General features: G+C 41.4%; 1 long non-coding RNA gene across 1 annotated transcript; it reads left to right on the top strand.

The window, feature by feature from the left end:
* Window positions 1-1,371: 1,371 nt before the first annotated feature.
* Window positions 1,372-9,238, top strand: LOC144803342 (uncharacterized). The gene is made up of 2 exons (XR_013605500.1): window positions 1,372-5,474; window positions 8,982-9,238. It is a non-coding gene; the product is annotated as an uncharacterized LOC144803342 (long non-coding RNA).
* Window positions 9,239-10,067: the final 829 nt, after the last annotated feature.

Below are 10,067 nucleotides of genomic sequence, written 5' to 3'. Positions count from 1 at the left end.
ATACAGGCACTAGTTCCCAACCTGCACCCTCGGATTGGTTATGCCCCCTCAAAAAAAGCTTTAACAAAGAACCATTGGAATAGGTAGAAACAAGTTGCCAGCATTGCAAGAACAAAAGAAAACGGAGGATTTTTTTTTATTGTAAATACTTCTTTTAATATGGTTGTTCAGTTGTGCATAATGCCTTCTTGGTCATATATAAAGTAACAAAAATGCTTCCGACACTTTTTTATTAAAACTTTTCAGCATGCTGCACAGCAGCCACACTTCTCTACAGCACAGCTTATAGACCTTGGCGAAGTCAATAGCTCTGGCTAAACACTTATAAGGCCCCTAAGGCGGGACCTATTGGCTATGCCAGTGCTTGTTTAACCGCATGCGTGCGGGCGGAATTCCGCTCGCACGCTGAGATTTTTAAAACCGCACTTTACATGACGAGCTGGGCTCGTCATGAGCGTGCGAGGAGGCTACCTCATGACGAGCCCAGCTCGTCATGAGCGTGGAAGGGGTTAAGGTGTGCCCAGAGCAATTCAGGAAAATGTGCCTCATATATAATGCAGCACCAGTTGTAAAACATATTTGGAATGGAGATAATAAAAGAGGCATCCCTTTATTACATGAAGTCTATAAAGATAGGTAGGCTTGTTTTAGGCTTGGTGCAATATTTTCTTTTTTATGCAAATTATTGTACACTAGTTGAAGAATACATTGTTAGGAATATGTTGTTCCTGTGCTTTCATTCATGGCAAGTATCATTTGTTGGTGAATAATAGTTTATTTAGAGATGCTAAATCTTCTCTTCCTAAATAAACGTTGTATTTTTTAAAGCTTGATTGATGGTCCTGTCTATTTCTTTTGGCATTACAATGGCAAATTAGTGAAGGAAGAATGCATACATTACAACATTTTAGAAGACGAAAGAGGGTGATTTAAAAAGAAAAAATTGGGAGAATGTATTTCACACGTACATGTCTATTGAAGGAGAGGTATTGGCTTAAAAAATCAGACGTCTCCCTCCAGAACCATGTTTATTGGCATGCAGGAGAATGTCTAATGTTTCCTTCGTCGATGCTGCCAGCACGATCTCAATTTTTGTGACTCTAACACTATTGAGTATTTGTGAGAACCAAATTCTAATAAAGTTGGGGAATTAAAGTTTTTTTTACAAGCAGAAAAAAGAGCCAACTTAATTCTGAAAACAAATTAGAATTGTGTGTTTATGGGATCTGACACTTGTGCATTGCCACAATTTGGAGGTATCGATGAAGCTGAGCTAAACATTAAGGGGGGCGGGGGGTGAGGGGGACTACTTTTGTCCTCTTTCAATTTCAAGTTCTTCAACCCGGAAGTTAGCCTCAACCGGAAGTGGGTCTTAAAGCAAGAAAGACCAGCGAGGCGAGGGGAAATGAAGTGCTGCCGTGCGGAGCCACCTACTATTGATTACCGATGCCGTGTATGTGTGTTAGCAGGAGCGTGGAAGGGAGCTGCATTGCTGAACCTTGTCCGTATTTGTTTTTAGTAGTGTTTTTTATGGCTTCCCACCTTTACACTATGGGCTTCTTCCTCAACTTCGCTTTCAATGGCGGGAGACTGCAATCATGCCGGCTGAAGAATGAGGCGCCAAAGGTGATGCGAGAGGCTGACTCTCAATCAGCGTCACATCACTGCAGTGAAACAGAGAGTGGGCAAGTATACATCAGGTAGTATTGGCGAAATGTACTACTAACCTGACTTTACTTCCCATCTCTCTGTGTCACTGCGGCAGATTCCAAGATGTCCGGTAAGAAAATGTTTGGTCTGCCAGTGGAGGAAACACGGGAGTCCAAGCCTCCCAGCTGGTGAATACTTACAAGGCCTAGTTATGGTGCGAAGCGGGGTGGGATATTAATGCAAGGTCCGTCTTGTATTTGCATTGTAACCTTTGTACCAGTGCAGCGAGTCATTCATGGGTGAAAACAACAGGGAGTTCAGTACAGATTTGACCTTTGCCCTCTGGTTTTATGGACGAGGTAACAATTCAGGTTAAGGAGAAAACGATCGTACTTTAAGCACATGGGCACATGGGAGGCTGCTCCGAAATATACGTGCAATGTTAATAGGAATATTTTGAAAACGAGCACACTATTTCTAGCGTTACATAAACTAAGGTTAATTTGAATACAAGAAAAGCCTGCATTATGCGGCTGCCAGACAGTATAATCGTGAATCAGATCATGCTCTGTGCAGCGTATGTTCACACTTTTCGCCGAGATTAGGGCAACACTATGCGTCTGAAATTCAGCAATGTCCACAAACATTTTGCGCGACCTTGACCCAAAGGTATTGGAGCGCTACGCATGGGTAATAGACACAAATACATCACTCCATATTATTTTTGGTAGGCACCGAGTTTAGTGATTTAACTAGAATCACGGAATGGTGTGCACATGCCAAAACTCGAACCTGCGTTTTCCCAGCGCAGAAAGTCGGCATCTCTAGCCGTTAGTCTACAACTTCTACCACGAGGACTAACCCATTTTCAAAATTCTGTAAAACGAACCCGTAGTTATTGCATATTCATCTTATGCAAGTAAAAACCATTGCCAAAGTCGATAGTCCTTGCATGTTGTAGGTGTAATATTACTTGTTGTATCCTATATCTGGCTGCAATGACAGAAGAAACATGCAAGTCGGGTGTCACACTTAGCTAAGCACATGTAGCAATATGGGTTGCAATTTTTGATAGTATTACTTCATTATTTTGACATCTGTGTATATGTTAACTGTCTGGTGCAAATGTTTCACCTCATTACTTTCAAATTAATACTAAAATCCATCAATAAGTAAAGTAAAGGGGACTAGACAGTATTTGTTACAGGCTTTATACTGTGCCGCAATGCGCACTGCTCTCCTTTTGGTAACTTTGATCCTTTTGAGCTAGAACTAACTTTTTTTTTTATCTGCAGCATATGATGGATTATGTGGCAAATTACGTGGAAAACACAGCAGTTGTATAATATCATAATATGCGTAGCCCTGTATATAAGTTACATAAATGTAGGACCTGTCATCAATGCCATGACAATATGCTGTTTGAAGAGAGAGCTTCATAAATGTGCCAAATCTTATGTTGGAAACTTCTGCATAATGTTGTAAGTATACCAACGCTGCTTTATGATTTGATTTCTACCCTTCACGATGGTCTTGACAGCCTCCAGGGCCATTGCCAGAGCATGGCAGAAATAAATTACGCACCAGGCTTAATAATTATGCGGCGAGAAAAGGGAAAATATTCAGCGGAATGCTGCACATTTTGTGATATTACTTCATTCTTTTATAATTTTTTACACATGCTAATTCCGCGTGAGCACATATTTCACCTCTTTAGTACCCATTTAAATACCAAATGCAGCAAAAAGCAACAGAAAGATGACCATTCAATTATTTGCCAAGGGCTTGTCACTTTGCAAGAACACATTTTGCCATGTTTTTAGTAAAGTTTGATCTGTTTGAGCAAGAAATGTGTTTTTTGTTTACCTCTTCAGAGCACTTCCACTCTACTCTGCGCCACTCTGCATCACTCTATTACATTCTAAGCAACCGTCTACGTTTCTTCTTGTTTAAGCACTCTGTGTGACTGCATGGTTACTATCTGTCTCACTGTTGAGCTTTTCTACTATTCTCCCTTCACTCTCTGCTCTGTCTGCAATTTTTCTTTTGTTTGGCTTTACCCTCTCTAGCTGCATTTCATTATTCTCCTTCCCAGGTTTCCCTTCCGCTCTCCTTTATCGTTTTTCCCTGTCTTCTCTTTCTTTACTCCTCTTCACACTTTTTATTCTCACTATTTTCTAGCCCATTTTTGCACTCCTAATCTCAGCTTTCCCAGTTCTCTTCACATTCTTTTTCTAACATATTTATCTTTTCCTTCATACTTCTCTATCCTTATTTCCCCTTTTGTTTTTCCTTCTTGCATATATCTATCATGGTTTCCACCTGTGTGCTTCCTTTCTTCTTCGTCACTATTTTTCCCTACTCCTATACCTTTCAAAGTGTTTGCACATTGCAATCCAGGCCTAGTACATTAATACGACGATAGTCCATGCACTGTGGGGGTAACTTCAACATTTTATATACTACTATCATCAGAACTGTTTGTTCAGGACTCACTTGCCCAGCCCAATTCTCACTTGGACCCCTGGCAAACAGCAGCATGCACTCTTATCCAGACAGTGCAAATAGCTACTAAAAGTGACCCCAAATTGGCCCACTACCCCAGATCTCTTCCCTTGGGCCACTCGATCACTAAATTGTAGGCCTCCCCTTGCATAGTAACGAAACTTGGAATCACTCTCCTACGGTGATGCTACTCCCTTACGATGGTCTCTTCTATGCCACAAAGTGACATGACTGGGTTTGAACAATTTAAAATATTAAACAAGCAATGGCAAAGCCAAAAGGTCTGGCATTGATCACCAGCCTTTTGGCTTTGTCACTGTTCACCACATGGGGGGTTGGTTATAGAGGAAAACGGCCCTCCAAGACACATCAAACTCCAGTGATACATATACTGTTCAGTACCAGAGGAGTATCAAAGGAGGAAGGAAGAAGATTGGAGCCTGCGGCGAGAGCACAAGAAACCTGTATTAATACAAGCAGAAGTGAGAAGCTTAGAAGGTGAGAATAACTACTTAAAAGGTGAGTGAGACTGATCATTTAAAACCAGACCACCGCTGTCTACGCTATATCACTGTACTTTAAACCACTGCACTGTACACCACTGCTTTCTATATCACTCTACGGTCAGTGCTCCTTACACCACTGCATCTACGCCATCTGCGTTGAACTACTGCACTTTACCCCACTATATTCTACAACATTCTACTCTGACGCTTTGTATTCCACCTCTCACTTGCATAGATGATGAGCAGCTTTGCGTTTACCAATGTGATGTCTTTTAAAACTTTACTGAATGGTAGCACAGTTAAAAGGCATACACGAAAATTAGTTGGCAGTTTTGAATTTGTAGTGAAACCTGGTTTTGATATATTCGAGGAAACAAATGCAGCATTCTCTAAAATATATAGTGGTTCATTTACAGTATATAAGGTGACTTGCTTCATTTTTCACTCTTACCATATTTGTTCTCTTAGACTCTGACAGTATTCCTGTAATACTAATAGTTTATGTTTGAGAAACCGTGATTCCTGAAAAAGGAAACTGGTTAAAGGATAGATTAATGCTAATATATATTTTTGATGCTTACCGTCTGATTTTGTTCTCATAATCCGTATATATGTCAAATCTCCATCCACAACCACTGCTTTTTATTTTTTTACACTATGTATACATAATGACGTGTATGATAATTCGATGTGTTGTTATATGCAGACTGATCTGCAGCACCGGCTGAAGGGTTCAAATGGCCCTCCTGTGTACCAATTGCCCCAGTTCTGTACAGAGCATTGCACAAGGATCAGCTAGCAACAATCATTCAGGTGAAAGTTATTGTATTGTTTGCATAAAAAAGTAATATAAATGGTATGTTTGTTTTGAGCCTTAAAACCGCTTGGCGTATGTTATCCCCTAGCAAATCAGACTGTAAAAGGATTCCATCTTTGCCGTTTTGTATTTTTTTCTCTCTCTCTCTCTCCTCTCTCCCTCTCCACTCTTCCAATCACTTGTTTCCAAAGGAGCAAGTCTTTCCTGGTCTCATGAAAAGGACTTAAATCTGTGTTAGAAGGAACGGCAGTGATGGTACACTGTGTTCCCAGCTTTATATCAAACTATGCCTGGTAGACCGTGACATATAAGCTGTATGAAGGCTTCTATTTGCCATATAATACCAGTTCCAGAGCAGTTCCTTTTTTTCTAGGCAGGCGTGATGCAAGGACAGTTTAATATCAAATCTCACTCGGTGCTCATCTTGAAGAAGCCATATCTTGAGGCTGTGACTGTTTATCCTCTGTATGCACAGGTGTCATTTGTTGACCTCAATTGCTGGTTCTGGAAAAGCATTTTATTGGGTTTCGCTTTTCTACTTCTGTACTTTAGCCCGTCTTTCTTCTTTTCTGCTATGAGCTCTATAGTTCAAAATTCAGCGAGGCCGTGTCTAAAAATGCTACCATGTAAAACTGGCATCATATGGGCAGAGGTAAGAGTCTCCACTTTCCTCTTCACTTGCAAACAGAACAAAAATGAAAGAGCACATTACCCTATGGACATTATTATGTCGCTGTCTACCAGACAGCACCGCTGCCTGCTTTGCTTGAGACATCTTGGACATTCAGAAAGTTGACCTTGGAATGCATTCTGCCCGTTGCTTACCATTGGCTTTGTGGTTTCTAACTCACATTTGCTGGCTTTATTTGCTTTAGACTGGCCAGCTAGAGTTTGTCCCGCCAGTTGCCCAAACCCTGTTTACTGTCTGTATTCTTGCACAAACTCGCTTTCTGCACACAGGCCCTTAAATCTTGTTCTTATATTGTCACATTTGCTGTGTAGTCTACAGAGGTCAAGTGCCAGGCTGTGTCTTCCAGGGATCTTAGTGTTTATTTATTTTTTCTGTGACTTCAAAGTGAGAGGATTTATTTGACAATCATCCGGGCTACTGGGGTTTCTTTGAAGAACGCTGTATGATGTTCGTTTTTTTTTTTTTTTTTTTATACACGAAAATTGAACTGTGCTGACAATCATATTAACACAATGGGTGATTACATTTCCACACATTGTTTGTGCTCTGTATATGTTTATCAGTGAACTGTGAGTGCAAATGTAATTGTAATTTAAATTGAAAATGTGTCGTCTGTAATGGCAGTACTCTAACATATGCATTCTCCACGTTACCCCACCCTACTCTGCACCACTCCATTCCACTGTACTCTACTCTGTACTACTTCACACTATGCCAATCCACTCCAAACTGCGTCATTGCACTCTTCTCTGCATTTCTCCTCTCTACTCTATACCACTCCACTCTATGCCACTGCACTCTACTCCATATTACTCTACTATGCACCACTGCACTCTTCGCCACTGCACTACACCCTACTCTGCGCCACTTCACTCTGTAACCCTACTCTACAACACTGCACTCTTATGCCAAAGCACTCTACACCACTTTACTTACAACCAAAGCACTCTACGCCAATCTACTCTGCACCAAATCACTCAACTGCATTGCACTCTACGCCACTCTGCTCTGCGTCACTGCACTCTTTGCCACTCTGTTCCACTCTGCATCACTGCACTTTGAGCCACTCTGCTCTACTCTGCACAACTGTACCCTACGCCACTGCTCTATGTGCCAATGCTGCACTAAACAACAGTATGCTCTGTACCACTGCACTCTCTGCTACTCTGCTCCACTTCACTCTACTCCAGTCCACTCTACTCTGAAACAGTCTACTCTGCCACTGCTGTCTACGGCACTCTATTCCACTGTTCGCCACTCCACTACACTCTATGCTAGTGCACTCTACACCACTTTACTCAAAACCAATACACTCTATGCCACTGTAGTCTGCGGCAATCAACTCCACTGCACTCAACCTTATGCCACTCTACTCTAAGCAAAGGCATTCCACACCAATTAACTGTACACCACTTTACTCAAAACCAATGCACCCTAAGCCACTTCCTATGCCAACTACGTTGCACCACTGCACCTTACATCACTGCACTCTATGCCACTGTATCTGCGCCACCCTACTGCAATCTACACCATCGCTATCTACGCTATGTCACTGTACTTTAAACCACTGCACTGTACACCACTGCTTTCTACATCACTCTACTGTCCGTGCTCCTTACACCACTGCATCTACGCCAACTGCTTTGAACTACTGCACTTTATGCCACTATATTCTACAACATTCTACTCTGTGACTGCACTCATAGATCTTGTACTCTACAAACCTGTTCTCTGGAACTTGACTCTGCATGACTGCACTCTACGCCACTGCACTCCTCCGTGCACCACTCGGCTCTATGCCACTTCAATCATCGCCACTACTCGACTCTGAATCACCCCACTCTATGCCATTGCATTTTACGCCACTGCAATTTACTCTGCACCGCTCTACTCTATGCCACTGCACTCTACACTACGGCAAAGCACTCTACACAACTTTACTCAAAATCAATGCACTATATGCCAATCTACTCTGCACCACTATTTTATGCCACTTCACTCCATGCCACTCTCAGACACTGCACTTTGTGATGTTCTACCTCATTACACTCTGCACCACTGACACTCTACTCTATGCTACTCCACAACACTCTTCTCAGTGTAATTCTATGACGCTAAGCAATTTCCTCTTTGCCACTCTACTCCACTCTATTCTATGGCAATCGACTCCACTCTGACACTCTACTCCTCTGTATGCCACTCTACTCTACAACACTCTACTCCACTCTATAAAATACACTCTACATCACTCCACGACACTCTATGCCCCTCCACTGTATGAAACTCTACTGAGCTCTGACACTACGCTCAACTCAACTATATGTCCATCCACTCCACGACACTCCACAACACTGACCTCTACTCCACTCCTCTCCATGACACTTAACTCTTCCATAACACTCTACTCCGCTGCACTTTATGACATTCCATTCCAACACCCTCTCCTTTACTGTACTAACCTTTAGCATGCCGAACATCAGACACCCTGGTGTTCACCATTGCTAAAACATATTGTAAAAGTCAATAGCTCTTGCATTGGAGAGACCTATTGGCATTGCCAATGCTTGTGTAGCAACTGCCACATTATGACCTTTCACTCATTAAGTTCAGAGGGAGATATTTTCTTTTGTTATCTATAATCCTATAAATGACTTAATTGTGCATGTGCTCCTCTTGCACCTACAGTTCACTCATGAACCCAAAATCCTATACTATCTTATCATGCTGGCTGTAAATACATTTGTTGATTTTTGTTTTTGGCAGGCCATCTAATAGAAGCAAGTTATTTATCTATGCTCTTATCAATTTTCAGAGTTTATGAAACCTGTGTACAAGCCCAACAGCTGGCAATCTCCAAACAACAGATCCATGAAGAAAAAGCTTGCCATAAAAATGCTATTAGAGGCGAATTACAGAAAATGCTGAACCTGAAAACATATAGCAATGTTGCTTGTTTTCACTGACTACTTTTATTTTTGCATATCTTTAATATTGTCTTGCATGGTGTCCTGGATTCCTGTGGGGTGAAGTATGTGTTTTAACTTAATAAAATTAAGTGTCAATACGTCATTCAAGTCCATTTTATTTCAAACGGCATGTCACTAAGTTAAAAAAACATACGGCCAGATGTAGGAAGGCTATTACCGGTCGGTAACAGCCGAAATCGGCCGTTACCGTCCGGTAATAGGCATTTCTGATGTAGGTGGCAAATTTACCGATTCGTTAAATACCGAATCGGTATTGAATCGGTAAATGACATGTAGGAAGCACTTTAAAGAGTGCTCCTTTGCTTTAAGGATTCGTTATTTACCGCCAACTATTAGTTGGTGGTAAATAACGAATACCTTTTTAAAATGCAAATTTGTGCATTTTCAACTGTGCCATGTGGCAGACATGCATGCCCTTAGGCATGTATGTGTGCCACATGTGCACACTAGCATTATTCAGGGGTGCAACAGGGTGTCAAAGTGACACCCTGCCACCCATGACCCTTTGCCTATTTTACCGAATCGGTATTTACCGATTCGGTAATTGACATTCATTCCTATGGGCCTTCAGGTCCATAGGAATGAATGGCAATTACCGAATCGGTAAATACCGAATCTTAACGATTCGGTAATTTTTACCGAATAATTACCTACATAGGATTTACAGATTCTAAAATACCGAATCAGTAAAATTCGGTATTTTAGAAACGGTAAATCCTTTTTACCTACATCTAGCCCATAGTATATTAAACTGTACCTTAAATTCAAGACCCTATTGGTATTGGTGAACGTCACAAGATGCACGGCTGCTTTTAAATACAAACTATATGACATTTTGCTGGCATCTACTTTTCACACATGTTCATATCACTGTCCACCTTTTACGGTGAAGATGCACAAAATCATATGCT

This window comes from Lissotriton helveticus, chromosome 1_1 (assembly GCF_964261635.1).
Source record: "Lissotriton helveticus chromosome 1_1, aLisHel1.1, whole genome shotgun sequence".
In the NCBI taxonomy this organism is placed as follows: domain Eukaryota; kingdom Metazoa; phylum Chordata; class Amphibia; order Caudata; family Salamandridae; genus Lissotriton; species Lissotriton helveticus.
Note: the sequence above shows the minus strand (reverse complement) of the source record. Positions and strands in the feature narration are given on the sequence as shown.